Source organism: Triturus cristatus, chromosome 8 (genome assembly GCF_964204655.1).
Source record: "Triturus cristatus chromosome 8, aTriCri1.1, whole genome shotgun sequence".
Classification (NCBI taxonomy): Eukaryota; Metazoa; Chordata; class Amphibia; order Caudata; family Salamandridae; genus Triturus; species Triturus cristatus.
The window spans coordinates 1672305924-1672324511 of NC_140591.1; the positions used below are offsets into that span (position 1 = coordinate 1672305924).

The 18588-nt window shown below is 51.0% G+C and overlaps 1 protein-coding gene across 1 annotated transcript in view; it reads left to right on the forward strand.

The window, feature by feature from the left end:
• The window catches only part of LOC146808561 (vomeronasal type-2 receptor 26-like), a 58239-nt gene that overhangs the window by 7065 nt on the left and 32586 nt on the right, over window positions 1–18588 (forward strand). The window lies entirely within an intron of this gene.

The window sequence follows — 18588 nt, forward strand, 5'->3', positions numbered from 1 at the left end:
TAAGCGACATGTCTCCTATCATCAAGCTCCATGCTATGAAGCATAGCGGCAGGAAAAGTAGCGATAACCCCTGTTATCGCTACTATCCTTGCGCCTACTTCAGGACTGACTTAGCCATGATATCCTATGGAAGATGGATATCATGGCTAGGTTTGTGAGTCCCTGTCAGCAAGCTAACGCCACACTATGTGAGATTATCACTGGGTTTCCAGCGATAATCTCACGTTAGGCAGTTAGCGTGAGGATTTGTATCGCTGAGGAGCTAAGCGTTGCTAAGAGCACGCTATCTCAGCGATAAAAATCCACGTTACCCGGCGATAAGCATCCTCACGCTAAGAGCGCTGAGCGATAATTATCGCCGTGTGTTGCTGATATGCCCCTAAGAGTGAGTGGCATATCTTAAGTGACTTCCTGAGAATGGTTGGTTCATAGTTTTTCTTTCTTGAAAGCAGTTCTTCATTTGTTAAAAGGAAATAAGTGCACAGGCCCAAACATTTTCCCAGAAGCTCGCTTCTGAATTCCAGTCTTTTTCATGCCTCTTCCATACACCAGCACACACTTTCAGCCTCTTTATTTCACTAATGCAGATTCTTTTTCACCCTTCCTTCTCCTTATGTTACCCGTTTTTTGTCGCTTTCCTCCCCTTTCACCCTTTTTCTACTTGTTTTGTCTGTAGTTCTGGGTCAAGGACTAGGTTGAAAACATAAGTCCGGGTCTCCAACAATGAATATTTTTAGAGACCCACCTGCAAGCACCGGCTCAGATTAAGCGCTGCTTGAAAGCTGTGCTTTCCAGTCGGAGTTTATGTGAGTGTCTGAGGGTGTGTTGGCCACCAGATGTCTTTGGCTTCTGTGCTGGATATTTTGGGTGCCTTTGGCAGAGTTCTGTAGGTCGTACATGTTTGCTTCAGTATTTCACTTTCTTCAATCTATATCTACTTGAGTGTGGTCAACAATGGGGACATGTGGTCATATTCCCTTGTCCCTGACTGTTGACAGCTATGCAAATCATCATAATAAAAATATATATATAATAGATGCACACATATAGATAATTAGAAATTTGACAATTGCTAAGGAGAGAGAATTAAAATGATTCATTCCAAGTCTAGCGCTAAGACACACCCAACACAGTTGAAGAAGGTGTTGGACTCCACACCCTCTTGCAGTTCAAAGATAAGACACCAGAGCATAGGGTTCCAGCTCTATTTATGTGTTCCCCATAGTATGTTTTGCAGGTGTTTAGTCTTTTCCTCAGATGATGTCTAGTTCCCTATTCTTTTCCATGTGTAGTTCTACACAGCCCAGGTGGAGATCTCTGTCTTTGCTGTGTAGGTCTACATTTGGTTGATTCATGCCTAGAAATGCCTACTCTGTTACTAGTGGTGATTCCATAGTTTTTTTTAAAAAAAATGCAATTTTATTAGCAGTTTTTCATGTTATACAATACAAGTACTATTATGCTTTAGACATATGGGACGTTATACTCAGCATTGTAGTCATAGTAATTGTGGCATGTGCAATAAACTGTTGTGCATCTTAAACGGGTGTCATTAGCATTTTTTACCTACTATCCTAACAGTTTGTGGATAATTCAGCCAAGCAAGGAAAAACACATCCATATCATTGTCTGGGTGACCATGTCTACCCAGCCGGGTATGCATTTCTCGTCCCATCGTGTCACAGTCTGCGATAATAGAACATAACTTTCCCAACCAAATTACCCTCCGCCCTCCCTACAGTTCTTTATATACATGTAAATATAACCTTTAGAGTGGTTGTCCACACAAAGTCCAACTGACATTTCCATTTATAAAACGATGTCAATAATGAAACAATACTTCGCACTATTCAACCTCAGTCAGTGAAATACAATCATCGGGGTAGTAGTAACGTGTACAATACAGGTTCTTGGGATCTGCAGGCATTATTGTGAGTTGCTGCGAGATTCCAATACATCCACCTCCTGCGTTTTTAAGGATTCTAACATTGTATCCCACTCTAATGCTATCGGGGTTTTACGTAATCCCCTGGCCTCTTCTCGCCTTAGCGACGCACTTTCTGCACTACCTCACTGTGAGAAGTTGGCCTGGTATATGATGCTCACTAGTTAAAGTGATCACCTTGTACCATGCCAAGCAACCCTTATGGTGTGGTTGTAAGTCAACCTTTTCAGACTAGCTGCCCTAGTGGTAGCGTAGGCTAAGCAGTCTTTGAGGCTAAACTCGTGATGCGTGTTAAGCAAGCTGTTTTACCAATAGTAACCCCCTTTTATACCAATGAAAGGACACCACACAGATATATATTCAAAATATATATGTATTTATTTCTCAAAGTAACCCCTAGTCTCTTTATGAGCACAGGAGCACAAATCGTCAAACAAGATTATCACAGAATACACAGAAGTTGCACTTTATATGGATAGGCCCTGGTGGCCACTCGAACCATATACTAAAATAGTGGTATAAGTACCACGAACAGAAAAGGGAAAAGGCCTAGGGCCTCTAGAATCGCTGGGCCTACAAGGAGCTAACGTCAGTTAGTGACCAGGAGGTCCACGGGTGGCGTGTGCAGAGCAAATAGTCACACGCGGGCTCCCATAGGTTTCAATGGGTGCGTAAAAAGTACAAAGTTACTGCAAAAGGAATCTTCCGGATGACCTAGGAACTTAAGATTTGGAACACAGGCACTAGAGATGTATTACTACACATGGGCACCGGAGTACCAGCTTTACCTCACCCACAGGAAGCGGGTGCATAGGCCTCAAAGTGCGTCGGGTTTCTTCTATCTGTTCCGTTGAGCCTGGGACAAAGATGCTGCAGGCGGTCGGTCGGGAAGAGATGCAGTGGATCCAAGAGTGGATCGGAGATGTTGAAGACCTGTAAGCAGAGGGGACAGTGTTCACAGTCACTAGCCAGTGACCAGCGTGGCACCAGGTGGGTACCAGGCGATGTCGGGTGCAAACAGGTGATGAGGGGTAGCTTGTCTCCGCAGCCACGTGGTCCCTGAAGGTCGACGACGTCCAGGAGTCGGCTCACGAGCTGTCCCACGCAGGCTCTCGCTGTCGGCGGTGTCGGCGACTTGATCGAAGCAAACAAGCCTTGGCAAAAGCAATTGTAGAAGGATTCGGAAATCAGCTGTTGGTTCTGACCAGCAAGGTCAGAGGGATTGCTCCTTTGGAGGGGAGCAAGGGCCAGTCTGGAGCAACCAGACCAGCGGTGTTTGTCGTAGATTTCGTCGCCAAGATGGCCACTAGCCAGCGGGCCAGCAACCGGTTAGGCGCGTCGAGTGGCAAAATGCAGAAGGGCCCCACGCAGATCGTGGAGATGCTGGAGGGCTCACCTTTGGTGCAGATGCTGCTCGAGGGTTGGGCTTCTCAGGACCCAAAGCACAACTTGGAGGGAGCCTCGGTTGTTGCACTTGTCAGCTTGTCGTAGTCGTTCCAAGATGGCTGGCTCCACGTGTCTCGGTGCCTCCACGGGTCTCCTCTTTGCAGGGACTGTGGATCGGGCGGTGAGAGGTCTGGAGGTCCAGGTCTTGTCAGTCTCTGGGCTCGGGCTCCGGCGGGAGGCGGCGGCAAAGCAGACGGTGATTCGCTGGATGGTGCTTGCGTTAGCAAGGTGGTCACTCCCTGACCACAGGGGAGATTTTCTTCAGTCTTCTGTGCAGCAGAATGTCGAAGTTCCCGTCTTCTTCTTAGTTTCAAGTTGATTCCAGGATGTCTGAAGTCTTAGGACACAGCTCCTACCTTTATTCGGATTCTAGGGGCCGGACTACCTGCTAGGTCCCTCCCTATGGGTGGGACCAGGAAGGGGGGTGGTTACACCCCCAATCCTTTGTCCAGCTCGCCCCAGGCCCGGGACTGGTGTGCCCCAGGACCGGTTTGAACTGGCATATGCCCCGAGGCTCCTTGTGAGCCACAGGCATGTCTGGTTTCTTTCAAGCCCTACCTGACCAATACACAAAATCCTGTCTGGGGTGGTGCTCGCACCTCCCCCTGGCAGGAAACCCTTTGTCCACACCTCCCAAGCTGGAAGGACTCCCAGCAGCAGGAGGGCAGACTTGTGTCTGTGGTGGCAGCATCCATTTTGTGGAGCTGAGGCTATGTCTGATTTTACCCGGGTTTCAGGTACTGTACATGTCGTGTCCCTCTAGAAGGGTGGAATGCTAACCCCGTCGCCAGAATTGGCGAGGGGTTAGTATTCCAATTCGTATGACACCTTACTCGACATGTTTTGATAAAGCCAAACCAAAGATAGCATTTAACCGCGAGGTTCATAATGCACTTAAGAGTATATGGTATGACGATATCTGGAAACAGTAGAAGGAAGTTGTTCCGACCACTGCAGACAGGCTCAGCTCATGCCAGAGCACCATCTCACATGGAACCAAGCACTCTGCCTTCAGGATTGTTAAGGCCTGCCATAGGAGTGACTTATAGGTTACCAGGTGTCCCATTTAAGGTTAGGTATAGGTATACTACACCTAAGTAAGAGGTGATTACACCAACTTACCCCAGCTGAGTGATCAGCCAGTTGTGTCAGATTGTTAGGCCAAGCCTGGGGTGGCATAATGCATGCTGCAGCCCCTGGCAGGCCTTGGGTACACCAATGCCCTGGGTACCTAGTGTACACTGGTACAGGGGCTGACAGGGTGATCCACTTCCAATTGGTTATGCACCTAGGGTGCATAGTTTTAATTTAGTAGAGAGAACAGCAGGCTGGGGGTCTGATTGGCAGGCCCACAGCCTCAATATGTCAAAAACCAGTGAAGCAAAAAGCAAAAATTTGGGGTGACCATAGGATAGCAGACCCTACTCTCCTACACAACCCCCCCCCAAACGCTGGGACATTAAACTAGCCTTGACCAGTCTCGTCTTCATGTCCTAAGTGGAAGTACCTGGAGAGACCATCTGCATTCCCATGGTCAGTACCTGGCCGGTGCTCCACTGTAAAGTCCATCCCCTGTAGGGAAATGGACCACCTAAGCAGTTTGGGGTTTTCACCCTTCATCTGATTTAGCCACAAGAGGGGCTTATGGTCGGTCTGAATCTTGAAGTGAGTGCCAAACAAGTATGGCCTCAGCTTCTTCAGGGCCCACACCACAGCAAAGGCCTCCCTCTCAATAGCTGACCAATTCTTCTCTCTGGGGGTCAACCTTCTGCTAATAAAAGCAATGGGTTGGTCTTGACCATCTACATTAAGTTGTGACAGCACAGCTCCCACACCCAACTCAGAAGCATCTGTTTGGACAATAAACTCTTTGGAGTAGTCAGGACTTTTCAGGATAGGTGCAGAGCACATGGCCTCCTTCAGGTCATCAAATGCCTTTTGACAGCTTACTGTCCACTGAACCTTTTTGGGCATCTTCTTGGATGTCAGATCATTAAGAGGAGTCACAATGGACCCATAGTTCTTAACAAACTTCCTGTAATACCCAGTCAAGCCCAAGAAAGCTCGAACTTGAGTCTGGGTGGTTGGAGGGGACCAATCCTTGATGGACTGTATCTTACTCTCCAGTGGTTGAACTTGGCCCCCACCTACAAGGTGGCCCAAATACACAACCTTACTCTGCCTGCCCTATCTGGCACTTAGTAGCCTTGATAGTGAGGCCTGCCCTTTGCAGAGCCTCAAGAGCCTTCTTCAGGTGGATCAGGTGATCCTCCCAGGTGGAACTAAAGACAGCAATGTCATCAAGATATGCTGCGCAAAAGTCATCCAACCCAGTAAGGACTTGGTTCACCAGCCTTTGGAAGGTGGCAGGTGCATTCTTCAGACCAAAGGGCATCACCACAAACTGATAATGCCCACCTGGGGTTGAGAATGCTGTTTTGGCCTTAGACTCCTCAGCTAACCTGATTTGCCAATAGCCAGCTGTCAAGTCAAATGTGCTCAAAAACTTTGCAGAAGCTAGTCTGTCTATGAGCTCATCTGCCCTTGGAATAGGGTGTGCATCTGTCCTGGTGACAGCATTGAGTCCTCTGTAGTCCACACAGAACCTCATCTCTCTCTTGCCATCTTTGGTGTGAGGTTTGGGGACCAGAACCACTGGGCTAGCCCAGGGGCTCTCTGAGGGTTCAATGACACCTAATTCCAGCATTTTATGTACCTCAGCCTTTATACAGTCCCTGACGTGGTCAGGTTGTCTGTAAAGTTTGTTCTTTACAGGCAGACTGTCACCAGTGTCCACAACATGGGTACACCAGTCAGTTTGACTAGGTATCAAGGAAAACATATGTGAAAATGATTGTAGAACCTGTCTACATTCAGTCTGCTGATGGGCAGTGAGGTTGCCTCCAAGGGTCACTCCTTCAACTGAGCCATCTTCAGGGTTCTGAGACAACAGGTCTGGGAGAGGGTCACTCTCTTCCTCCTGTCCCTCATCTGTAGCCATGAGCAAGCCCATGTCTGCCCTGTCAACATATGCTTTAAGCCTGTTAACATGGAGTACCCTGTGGGGACTCCTGGGAGTTCCTAGGTCCACCAAGTAGGTGACCTCTCCCTTCTTTTCCAGGATTGTATGGGGTCCAGACCATTTGTCTTGGAGTGCTGCTGGGGCCACTGGCTCCAACACCCATACCTTCTGTCCTGGCTGATACTCAACCAAGACAGCCTTTTGGTCATGCCAAGCTTTCTGTAAGGCCTGGCTTGCCTCAAGGTTTTTAGATGCCTTCTCCATATACTCAGCCATCCTGGAGCGGAGACCAAGTACATAGTCCACTATGTCTAGCTTAGGCTTTTTGAGAGGTAACTCCCATCCTTCCTTCACCAAACACAGTGGGCCTCTCACAGGGTGCCCAAACAACAATTCAAAGGGGCTGTAGCCAACTCCTTTTTGTGGGACCTCTCTGTAAGCAAACAGAAGGCAGGGTAGAAGGATATCCCATCTTCGCCTGAGCTTTTCAGGTAATCCTTTGATCATACCCTTTAGGGTCTTGTTGAATCTCTCAACAAGCCCATTGCATTGTGGGTGATAAGGGGTGGTGAACTTGTAGTTGACACCACATTCCTTCCACATAGCTGTCAAGTATCCTGACATAAAGTTGGTACCTCTGTCAGATACTACCTCCTTAGGAAACCCCACTCTGGAGAATACTCCCAGCAGGGCCCTGGCCACAACAGGAGCTGTAGTGGTCCTAAGGGGAATTGCCTCTGGATACCTGGTGGCATGATCCACTACCACCAGTATAAATCTGTGCCCAGATGCAGTGGGAGGATCCATGGGACCCACTATGTCTATTCCCACTCTTTCAAAGGGAACCCCCACCACAGGTAGTGGTATCAGGGGGGCCTTTGTTGTGCCACCTGATTTGCCACTGGCTTGGCAGGTAACACAGGAGCGACAAAACTCCTTTGTATCTTCATTCATATGAGGCCAGTGAAAGTGAGGGACAAGTCTGTCCCAGGTCTTGTTCTGGCCTAGGTGTCCTGCTAAAGGAATATCATGGGCCAAGGTAAGAAGGAAGCCCCTAAATTGCAGAGGTATAACCAACCTCCTGGTTGCACCAGGCTTGGGGTCTCTAGCCTCTGAATAAAGGAGCCCTTCATCCCAATACACTTTATGGGTACCTTGAGCATTCCCAGCAGCCTCAGCAGCAGCCAGCTGTCTGAGGGGTTCAAGAGAGGGACAGGATAACTGAGCCTGCCTCAAGTCAGCCCTTGAAGGTCCCCCTGTCCCCAGAAACTCAACCTGATCAGGTTCAAGCTCTTCAGGGACAGTTCCTTCAGGGTCCTCTAGATCAGCTTCCTGGGAAGGCTGATCATCACTCTGAGGCAGGGGGGAAGGCACAGCCTTGACCCTCCTGTTCTTCTTCTTGGTAGGTACTTGGTCCATTGTTCCAGGATCCAAGACCTGAGGTTCAGTGAGGCACTTTTTGGCCTGTGACCTGGTCACAGCAAGGACATGTGATGATATACCTAACATCTCTGCATGAGTCCTGTACTCCACTTCTGACCATAGAGAACTCTCTAGGTCATTGCCCAACAAACATTCTACTGGGAGGTCTGCACTAACCACAACCCTTTTGAGGCCAGTTACCCCTCCCCATGAGAAGTTAACAACTGCCACACTATGTGAAGTAGTGGCATTGCTGGCATTGGTCACCAGGTAGTTCTCACCTGGTATGTACTGTCCAGGATCCACAAAGCCTGGTGTCACCATAGTGACACTGGCACATGTGTCCCTGTAGGCTTGAGCCACTTTGTCATTAATTAAAGGAGTCTGTCTGTACTTGCCCAGGTTACTGGGGCTCACAGTCAGGGACAAATCAATGTCCCCATCACAGATCAAGACTGCCTGTGTAAGGGTTCTGTCTAAGTCAGAATCTCCTTCAGTTCCCATAGTGATTCCCACTACACCCTTTGTCTGGGGACCAACACTGCTAACAGTAGTACTGGGAGCAGGTGCCTTAGGGGCAACAGTGTTGGGGGCTCCACCCTTTTTGCAATCACTAGTCCAGTGAGTTGTATTTTTACAATGATTGCACCAGGGTTTCTTCTGACCTTCTTTCTTCTTCTTGGACTGTTGGGACCCACCCTCCTTAGCAGTAGTTTGGGGCCCTGTTGAAGACTTCTGGTCTTTAGGTTTCTGATCTCCACCCTTTTGGTCTGTTTTCTTCTGATCACCCCCTTGGCCCTGGTTCTGGTTCTTTTGCTTAACCCTGGTTCTGACCCATTTGTCTGCCTTCTTTCCCAATTCTTGGGGAGAGGTCAGATCAGAGTCAACCAAGTGTTGATGCAGTTGCTGGTTTTGACAGTTATTTAAAATCTGTTCTCTCATCATCAAATTATACAATCCTGTAAAATCAGATACCTTACTTCCCAGCAACCAACCCTCCAAAGCCTTAGTGGCACATTCAATGTATTCAGACCAGTCCTGAGTCTGTGTCTTTTGGGTGTCTCTGAACATTAACCTGTACTGTTCAGTGGTTAAGCCTAACCCATCTACCAGAACACTCTTCAGGACTCTGTAGTTTCTGACATCCTCTTCTCTAACAGTGAGGAGTCTGTCTCTGCCTCTTCCTTCAAAGGAGAGCCAGAGGATTGCTGCCCACTGGTCTTCAGGAACCTGCTGTACTTTGCAGGCTCTCTCAAGAGCAGTTATCCATTTGTGGATGTCATCCCCACTTTTGTAGGGGGGCACAACCTTAGACAGGTTCCTATTATCAAAGACCCTATCTTTGTCCTTAGGGACAATGCTGCCACCAGTGGGTATAGACCCACTCTCTTTATGCTGTCTAGCCTTGCTAAGTTTCTCTTCCATCAGGGCTACTTCTAGCTCCTGCTTCCTGATCCTCAGCTGGGCCTCTTGCATCTTGGCCTCATGTTCCCTCCTCTGAGGGGTGGTCATCCTTCTCCTGGAGTGACCTTGAGAGCCTCTAGAGCCATGGGAAGCATTGGAGTCACCTGAGCGATTCCTTTGCCTTCCCAGCCCTGTGTTAAGTCCACTGGGGAGATCCAGTGGGTTGAACCCACTGTCAGTCCCCAATAGCCTTGGTTTAGCTGGGCCAAGTATAACACTTGGCACTGGGCTAGTTCTCCCTTCATCCTCACTACTGTCAGTATCCTTTTCACTCTCATCCTCTGTGGTAGGCATCCCATCTAAGGGGTGACTATTGGGAAGGGGTACTTCAGTGGCATCTTTAGAAGGGGGGCCTCCTGTTCCTGTCCCTAAGGGGGCTAACTGGGAAGCTTTCTTGAGTGCTCTCTGATTCTCATCATTCTGTAAGAGCTCTCTGAGCTCAGCAGAGTTTGGGTTCTTGGGCTGTTTAAGGCCTCTAAGAGTTGCCAAATGCCTGAGCTCATTCTGATTAAGGGTAGCAAAGCTGGATGGTGCCCTCTGGGGGTCACTCTCAACAGAGATGGGTACAGTGGACCCCTCTGCCCCGGCCATTGCTCTTAAGTGTGGGTGGATGTGTTGCAATCTACCTACACTTGGGTTTACCTACTAAACCTATCTAGTAGTTGTAGTCAGGGTGTGCTACTCCCTTTGCTCTACAACAACTAAGTTCAGTAGAACTTATGTATATCTAATCTTGTTTTATATGTACCTACCGGTACCTATGTGATCTTTCAATTGGTAACCAAGAGATTACAATGGTAAAACACAGCAAGCTCAAATCCAACCGCTGCTCACCAATGTGAGAAGTTGGCCTGGTATATGATGCTCACTAGTTAAAGTGATCACCTTGTACCATGCCAAGCAACCCTTATGGTGTGGTTGTAAGTCAACCTTTTCAGACTAGCTGCCCTAGTGGTAGCGTAGGCTAAGCAGTCTTTGAGGCTAAACTCGTGATGCGTGTTAAGCAAGCTGTTTTACCAATAGTAACCCCCTTTTATACCAATGAAAGGACACCACACAGATATATATTCAAAATATATATGTATTTATTTCTCAAAGTAACCCCTAGTCTCTTTATGAGCACAGGAGCACAAATCGTCAAACAAGATTATCACAGAATACACAGAAGTTGCACTTTATATGGATAGGCCCTGGTGGCCACTCGAACCATATACTAAAATAGTGGTATAAGTACCACGAACAGAAAAGGGAAAAGGCCTAGGGCCTCTAGAATCGCTGGGCCTACAAGGAGCTAACGTCAGTTAGTGACCAGGAGGTCCACGGGTGGCGTGTGCAGAGCAAATAGTCACACGCGGGCTCCCATAGGTTTCAATGGGTGCGTAAAAAGTACAAAGTTACTGCAAAAGGAATCTTCCGGATGACCTAGGAACTTAAGATTTGGAACACAGGCACTAGAGATGTATTACTACACATGGGCACCGGAGTACCAGCTTTACCTCACCCACAGGAAGCGGGTGCATAGGCCTCAAAGTGCGTCGGGTTTCTTCTATCTGTTCCGTTGAGCCTGGGACAAAGATGCTGCAGGCGGTCGGTCGGGAAGAGATGCAGTGGATCCAAGAGTGGATCGGAGATGTTGAAGACCTGTAAGCAGAGGGGACAGTGTTCACAGTCACTAGCCAGTGACCAGCGTGGCACCAGGTGGGTACCAGGCGATGTCGGGTGCAAACAGGTGATGAGGGGTAGCTTGTCTCCGCAGCCACGTGGTCCCTGAAGGTCGACGACGTCCAGGAGTCGGCTCACGAGCTGTCCCACGCAGGCTCTCGCTGTCGGCGGTGTCGGCGACTTGATCGAAGCAAACAAGCCTTGGCAAAAGCAATTGTAGAAGGATTCGGAAATCAGCTGTTGGTTCTGACCAGCAAGGTCAGAGGGATTGCTCCTTTGGAGGGGAGCAAGGGCCAGTCTGGAGCAACCAGACCAGCGGTGTTTGTCGTAGATTTCGTTGCCAAGATGGCCACTAGCCAGCGGGCCAGCAACCGGTTAGGCGCGTCGAGTGGCAAAATGCAGAAGGGCCCCACGCAGATCGTGGAGATGCTGGAGGGCTCACCTTTGGTGCAGATGCTGCTCGAGGGTTGGGCTTCTCAGGACCCAAAGCACAACTTGGAGGGAGCCTCGGTTGTTGCACTTGTCAGCTTGTCGTAGTCGTTCCAAGATGGCTGGCTCCACGTGTCTCGGTGCCTCCACGGGTCTCCTCTTTGCAGGGACTGTGGATCGGGCGGTGAGAGGTCTGGAGGTCCAGGTCTTGTCAGTCTCTGGGCTCGGGCTCCGGCGGGAGGCGGCGGCAAAGCAGACGGTGATTCGCTGGATGGTGCTTGCGTTAGCAAGGTGGTCACTCCCTGACCACAGGGGAGATTTTCTTCAGTCTTCTGTGCAGCAGAATGTCGAAGTTCCCGTCTTCTTCTTAGTTTCAAGTTGATTCCAGGATGTCTGAAGTCTTAGGACACAGCTCCTACCTTTATTCGGATTCTAGGGGCCGGACTACCTGCTAGGTCCCTCCCTATGGGTGGGACCAGGAAGGGGGGTGGTTACACCCCCAATCCTTTGTCCAGCTCGCCCCAGGCCCGGGACTGGTGTGCCCCAGGACCGGTTTGAACTGGCATATGCCCCGAGGCTCCTTGTGAGCCACAGGCATGTCTGGTTTCTTTCAAGCCCTACCTGACCAATACACAAAATCCTGTCTGGGGTGGTGCTCGCACCTCCCCCTGGCAGGAAACCCTTTGTCCACACCTCCCAAGCTGGAAGGACTCCCAGCAGCAGGAGGGCAGACTTGTGTCTGTGGTGGCAGCATCCATTTTGTGGAGCTGAGGCTATGTCTGATTTTACCCGGGTTTCAGGTACTGTACATGTCGTGTCCCTCTAGAAGGGTGGAATGCTAACCCCGTCGCCAGAATTGGCGAGGGGTTAGTATTCCAATTCGTATGACACCTTACTCGACATGTTTTGATAAAGCCAAACCAAAGATAGCATTTAACCGCGAGGTTCATAATGCACTTAAGAGTATATGGTATGACGATATCTGGAAACAGTAGAAGGAAGTTGTTCCGACCACTGCAGACAGGCTCAGCTCATGCCAGAGCACCATCTCACATGGAACCAAGCACTCTGCCTTCAGGATTGTTAAGGCCTGCCATAGGAGTGACTTATAGGTTACCAGGTGTCCCATTTAAGGTTAGGTATAGGTATACTACACCTAAGTAAGAGGTGATTACACCAACTTACCCCAGCTGAGTGATCAGCCAGTTGTGTCAGATTGTTAGGCCAAGCCTGGGGTGGCATAATGCATGCTGCAGCCCCTGGCAGGCCTTGGGTACACCAATGCCCTGGGTACCTAGTGTACACTGGTACAGGGGCTGACAGGGTGATCCACTTCCAATTGGTTATGCACCTAGGGTGCATAGTTTTAATTTAGTAGAGAGAACAGCAGGCTGGGGGTCTGATTGGCAGGCCCACAGCCTCAATATGTCAAAAACCAGTGAAGCAAAAAGCAAAAATTTGGGGTGACCATAGGATAGCAGACCCTACTCTCCTACACTCACCTTATCACTTCGCTATGCCACATATGTATGGGGGTGGTTTCTTGGACTTCCACCGCATAGTGATGGCTTGTATCGCTAGAATGAACGACAGGTTCGCAAATCTGTATTGTACCTTGTGGTTCGAGGGGGACTTATGTAGGCCCAGGATACGTTCCTCCATAGTATTGGCTATGTCCCTCTGTATGGCTGCAGAAATGAGCCTTCTGACCGAGTCCCAAAAACCCCTTATATGAGGGCAGGACCACAACATGTGTGCTAGCTCAGCGCCAACTGTGTAGCATCTAGGGCAATGGTGTTGTGTTTGCGGATACATTTTGTCCAATCTATGAGGGGTAAGGTAGGCCCTGTGGTGATTCCATAGTTGTACTTTGAATTGTTTCTATCCCCACCTGCTTACACAGGGTGGATGGGTAGGTGGATACTCTCACTACTAGGTTCAATCTCCTGAATACAGAATTACATTTAGGGGGAGATGTATGCCTAGATGTGGGAATACATCTATGTGCAGGAAATGTTCACCCATAGATTTACCTTCCGTGGGTGTCTGAGGTGCAGCAAATATTCTACGGCATCTCAGGAGTTTTGAAGCATGACTAATGTCATCATTGACATGGTCAGTGCTGTCTCCACCACACATCAAAGACAGGACAAAGCAGAAAAAAGGTGAGAGGATCTTTGACTCGAAGGCTGTCACAAATTCAGAGCCTTGCCCTGTGTTGCATCGCACTGTCTCAGGTAGGTGTTACTTGGGCGAACAGGGCTTTTGAATGCATCCCCCATATATCTTGATGCAAACCCGGATTTACTAAAAGTAGTAAACCTGGGTTTGAAGCAAAATGGTGCCCCTAACTAAGAGAGACTTAACAAAGAGAAATATCTTTCATTCTCCTTGTTACTTCCTCCTTTCTTTTCTGCAGCCCACATAGAGGGAGGAATATGCTTCTAAGGATTGGTGTGTGTAGGAGAGGTGAATCCTGCCTGCAACAAAGGCACCTGTGCACCATAGCGCAAGGGTACCTGCTTCAGAGCCTGCACCGTGAGAGAGTAGAAGTGCATCATATCTTAGTGGTCTCTCCCACTGGCGTAACGAAACTCGAGGGGGCCTTCCTGCAAGGCACATGGAGGGGCCCCCTCCGGGCTCATTCAGGAGCTCTGCAGACCGAGTGCTGTACGGAGGGGCCCCCCTGGAACTTGGGGCCCCCCTGCACCGTGGGGGCTGCGGGGGCCTGTGTTACACCCCTGGTCTCTCCCTTTCAAGCAAAGAGGAGCCGCTAGTTGCCTTGCTGCATTGTGTTGAGTCACAGGTTAGTAAATCAACGCCTTAGTGTCACAGCATCACTACAAACATCAGCGAAGGAGGTCCTGTAAAGCATAATTTTCACACATACACACACATCCAGGACATTCTACCCAGCCTGTGACCAGGGTAAAATAATATCAGACACAAGGATAGACAAGGAAAAACAAGCTAGGGAATGTGAGGACAGGCATAATAAACTCACCAGCACAGTAGGAAAGAAACAGGTGACTGCTGGAGACTAATGGCGCCTCTCATGGTTGGCTCCACCACAGGTGGGGGAAAAGGCGGGAGAGGGAGTGTAGGAAGGTGGGAGACTGGGGATGCATTACCTCCTCGTTAGTCTTCCTCGCCACATGACTAACAAAGTGAGCTTCAGCTCCACACCAGAACCCTCCAAAGCAAAAAAAGGTCAACTTCCCATGCCTCCCATCCTTTCCCAATATGGCCGACCCATTACACTCCATGACCACTATAAGAGGAGGGCCGGCCCAACCCCAAAGCCAGTTTTTTTAGTTCTGCGCACGTCTCTCCAGATGCGTCAGGTAAGTGGTGCATGCAGGGTAGATACGTGGGTCTCAGGTTGGAGGTCCTGCTCTAGCAGACCCTAGGATCTTGGGCTCTTTTTCCCCACCTTTCCCCCGGTGTTCTGGCCAGTTGGGCTCTGCTCCAGCGGGCCAAGGGTATACGGGGGGTTGGCCGGGGTACGGATTGGGATGGAGCGCCCTCTACCCTGTGCCCGGTTTGTCGCCACCCGCCTGCCTTCCGTGGCGCTGCGGCGGGTGGTAGCTATGCTTAATTGTTTATGCTCGCTCTTTGATTGCGCCGCCCGCCTGCCCCTTGTGGCGTTGCGGTGGGCAATGGCAGTGCTACGCGCCGGAGGTTGGATTGTTTCCATCTCTCGGCTTTCACATGTATTCAGGGCGGCGTTTGTGAGACTGGATAGATGCCCCGCTCAGGTCCTTTTGATTACCTAGCAGACCTCGGTGGGCTGCCTGCTGATCGTTGTCCCGGCCCACAGGGCCGGGTGCGAGAGGGATGCGCGTTGGAGCTGATGGGATGGTCCTGCTCGGCTCCGCTTAAATTATAATGATTTGATCAGCGCACCCTGCCCTGATCATTCCTTCTCGATTGGTAGGAGGGCGGTGCTCTGCCGTGCCTCCTCTCGTTGGGCTCCCTATACGGACAGTCCTTTGGCTCTGCCTGGTTTGTGGCCGCCCGCCTGCCCCTCGAGGCGTTGCTGCGGGTGACAGCAGTGCTACACGCCGGAGGTTGGATTATTTAAATCTCACGGCTCTCAAATGCAGTCGGGGCGGCGTTTGTAAGATCTCTATTGAAGGCCTGCAGCTGCCTGCTGAGCGTGGTCCCGGCACCAGGGGCCGGGTGCAAGTGTGCTGCGCGTTGGAGCCCAGGGAATGGTCCTTCTTGGCTCAGCTTAAGATATAATGATATCCGCGGACTGCTGCCTTTGCCTCCGGCAATTCCGGTCCCATGGTTGCATGCACTCACCCGTTCCTGGGAGTGGCGACGGTCCTTGGTGGGCTTACTTTCCTGCATGTGGCTTTCGGGGTGGTTGGTGGTTTGCGGTGTCTTGCACACATGCATGCGTGCTAGGTTCTTATCGCACTACGGTGCTATTCACATGGTTTACAGCAGTGTGGGGGGGCAGGTTGAGTTGACACCTGCCTGTCATGTTGTTTCTTGGTGAACCTGGGGTTGCTTTTCTGGCCTCTCTTTTGATTATGTTGGGTCTTGGTTTTCCCTTGTGTGACCTAGTGGTTTCGGTACTGCGTCTATGCCCAGTCACCATGGCCTGGTGGTTAGGGGTGCTGACTCATGCTCCTACGGTTGTGTGTTCCTACACCTTGGTGTTCATGGGCTGTGGTTACTCCGTCAGTTTGTGCAGCGGCTTCAGGATGCCGTATGTTCACTGTTCCGTGCGATTCATGTCGCTACATTGGGTCCTTCTCCCTCTTTCTTTGTTCTGGGTGTGCGTTGTTGGGTTCCATTGGGCTGGTGTCTTGGTGTTTTATTGCGTCCACTGCGGGCACCTGTGTTTGACCTCTTGGTCACGGGTTCTACTCCCAGCAGGTCTGCTCAGCCTTTACATCCTTTTGGGGTCGTGATGAGGTGTGCCATTGTGTTGGGTGACTGGAGACATCTGTTATTCAGCGCTGAGTTGCTCATGGGTGGACTTGCTCTTTCCTGATACACTTTGTTGTACTGCCCATTTGTAGGGGGGCATCTTTGATTGCCTTTCATGTACGTGCTGGTGATGGTCCATGCTTCGACTATTTGGGTGTTGCAAGACCACAGCGTCATTGTTTGCTGTGTTGTCCCTGTCTCCTTTGTCCCTCCCGGGATATGGGCCTGCGGTCCTTACGTCCAGTGGACTCCTCTTCCCGCCTGCTTTCCGTTGTTGTGCGGGGTCTGTCCCGGTCGATACCTTGTTGGCCTTCTTCTGGGGGTTTCCGGGGGCTGTGGGCTACGGCGTGTCTGATGGGGGCAGGCTGCGGTTGGCACCTGTCCGTCCGTCTCTGGTCTGCGTCGGTGGTCTCCTGGTGGTCTCTTGCTTCTGTTTCTACTCCTGGTGGGCTCGCCCTGTCTTGTCCAGGGCCGCGGCTTTGACGCTCCCTCCACCTCCTGCTCTCTGTCTCGGCGGGTGGCTCCTGCACCCCCTTCTTGACGGCTTCCTGCTGTCGCCATGATTCTTCTCGCCTCCTGGGGGTCAGGGCTTTGTTGTGGTCCTTTCTGTTGCCTCTCCTCTCTTCCTGGATGGCGCGGTTCCTTCGGTCCTGCCCTCTGCCAGGCCTCTCCGGTTGTCGGATACTGGGGTCCCCTGCTCCTGTCCATGGTGCTGTGGCTTTTTGGTTGCTCTGCTACCTTTCGGTCGTGCCTGCTTGGTCGGGCCGGGGGTTCAGCGCCCGCCTCTACTGGGGTGTGCGTGCTGGCCTTTTATCGCAGGGTCGCTTTTTCTCGCTGGTCCTTCTATGGCGGGTCATGTTCATCGGGTTTCATTTGGCCTCCCGGGTGTTCCGGTTGGGGTTGTCTGCCTTGGTAGGGGCCTTCCTCGGGACGTTTTTTGGGTCTTGTTAACTGGTGGTGTTTCCCCTGTCTGTCCTTTGCGGGTCCTCCCCTTCTTGTTGGTCTCGGTGCCTCTGGCCCTTCCTTGGTTCCTTTCTATTGCTCCGGTGACTCGCTTCCCATCCTGTATCCTGGTGAGGCCTGTGGTCTTTCTGTTCTGATGCCTCCTTCCTGAGTGTTGGAGGCTTTTGCCATCCTGGGGGGCATGCTTGGGTTCCCGATCTGTACTGGGTCGGTGGGTTCCTCTGATGGCGGGTTTCCCGCCTGGCTTCTGTTTGCCGTTCCTTGGCTTCTCTGGGGTTTTCCCCTGCCTTTCTGGGGCTTCTTTGTTGCTATTCTGGAAGGTTTGTCCCCTGCCTCGTGCTCCAGGGTGTTTGCGGGGTTTGCCCCTGTTGACTTTTTGGCACAATGGTGCTGTCCTTGCCTGGGTTGCTTTTGGCTCCGGCCGTACCGCCCGAGTGCTCATGTTCTCATTGGCTCTCATGCAGGGATTTGTGGGTTGGGCCTTATTAGTGCCTGGATGGGAGTGCTCCTGGGAGCGTCTGGTGCTGTCTGCTTCCTTGGGGTCCCCGGTGTTGGCTCTTCGGCCTTCTCGTCCGGGCTCCGGCTTTGCGCTTTCCTGGGGTCCTTCTTCTTCAGGGGATTCTGGGCATGTTTGGCATGACCTGGCCAGGGCTTTTGTCCTGTTGGTGGTGCTCACCTGGCTGCATCTCCATTGGCGCCTGCTTCTGCGGTGTTTGACTTGGGCCCTGTTGCTCATTGGTCCTTGTTTCTTGCCTGTGGGGGCACGGGTTTTGTGTCCTTCACCCTGCTTTCTCTTTCACTTGCTGGGTTTGGTTTCCTGCAGGGCTGTTGGGTGTCTGGGGGTGCTGGGTCTCCTGTTTCTCATCTCCCTGGCGGGGTCCCTGCGCTTTCGGTGTGGGTTGTGTCCTCGTTTTTTGTCCCTGGTTTGGGGTCCTGGGGCCTTTTGGCTCTGGTGGCTCCCTGGGAGTCTTGGCGTGGCATGGACTTGTGGTGTTGCTGTGTTTGTCTGACTGTGTCTCTCTTTCTGCTGTGGCTTTTTTGTTGGGTCGCTGTGGTGGGGATGCCCTCTGTTCCATTGGTTCCTCTCTCTGGACTTTTGCTCCCCTCTCGCTTTTGGGCTGTCCGTTGGGCAGTCCTGGTGTGTTTGGTCGGGCTTGCGCTTTTCTGTTCTGGGCCCTGTTTGCTGATACCTTTGGCTACGTGCGGTCTGGTCCCATGCCTTTCTCTGTCCTCCTTCGGCTTTTGCTTGGGGCGTATTTCCTGGCGGCTCTTTGTGTATCTGGGGTCCGGG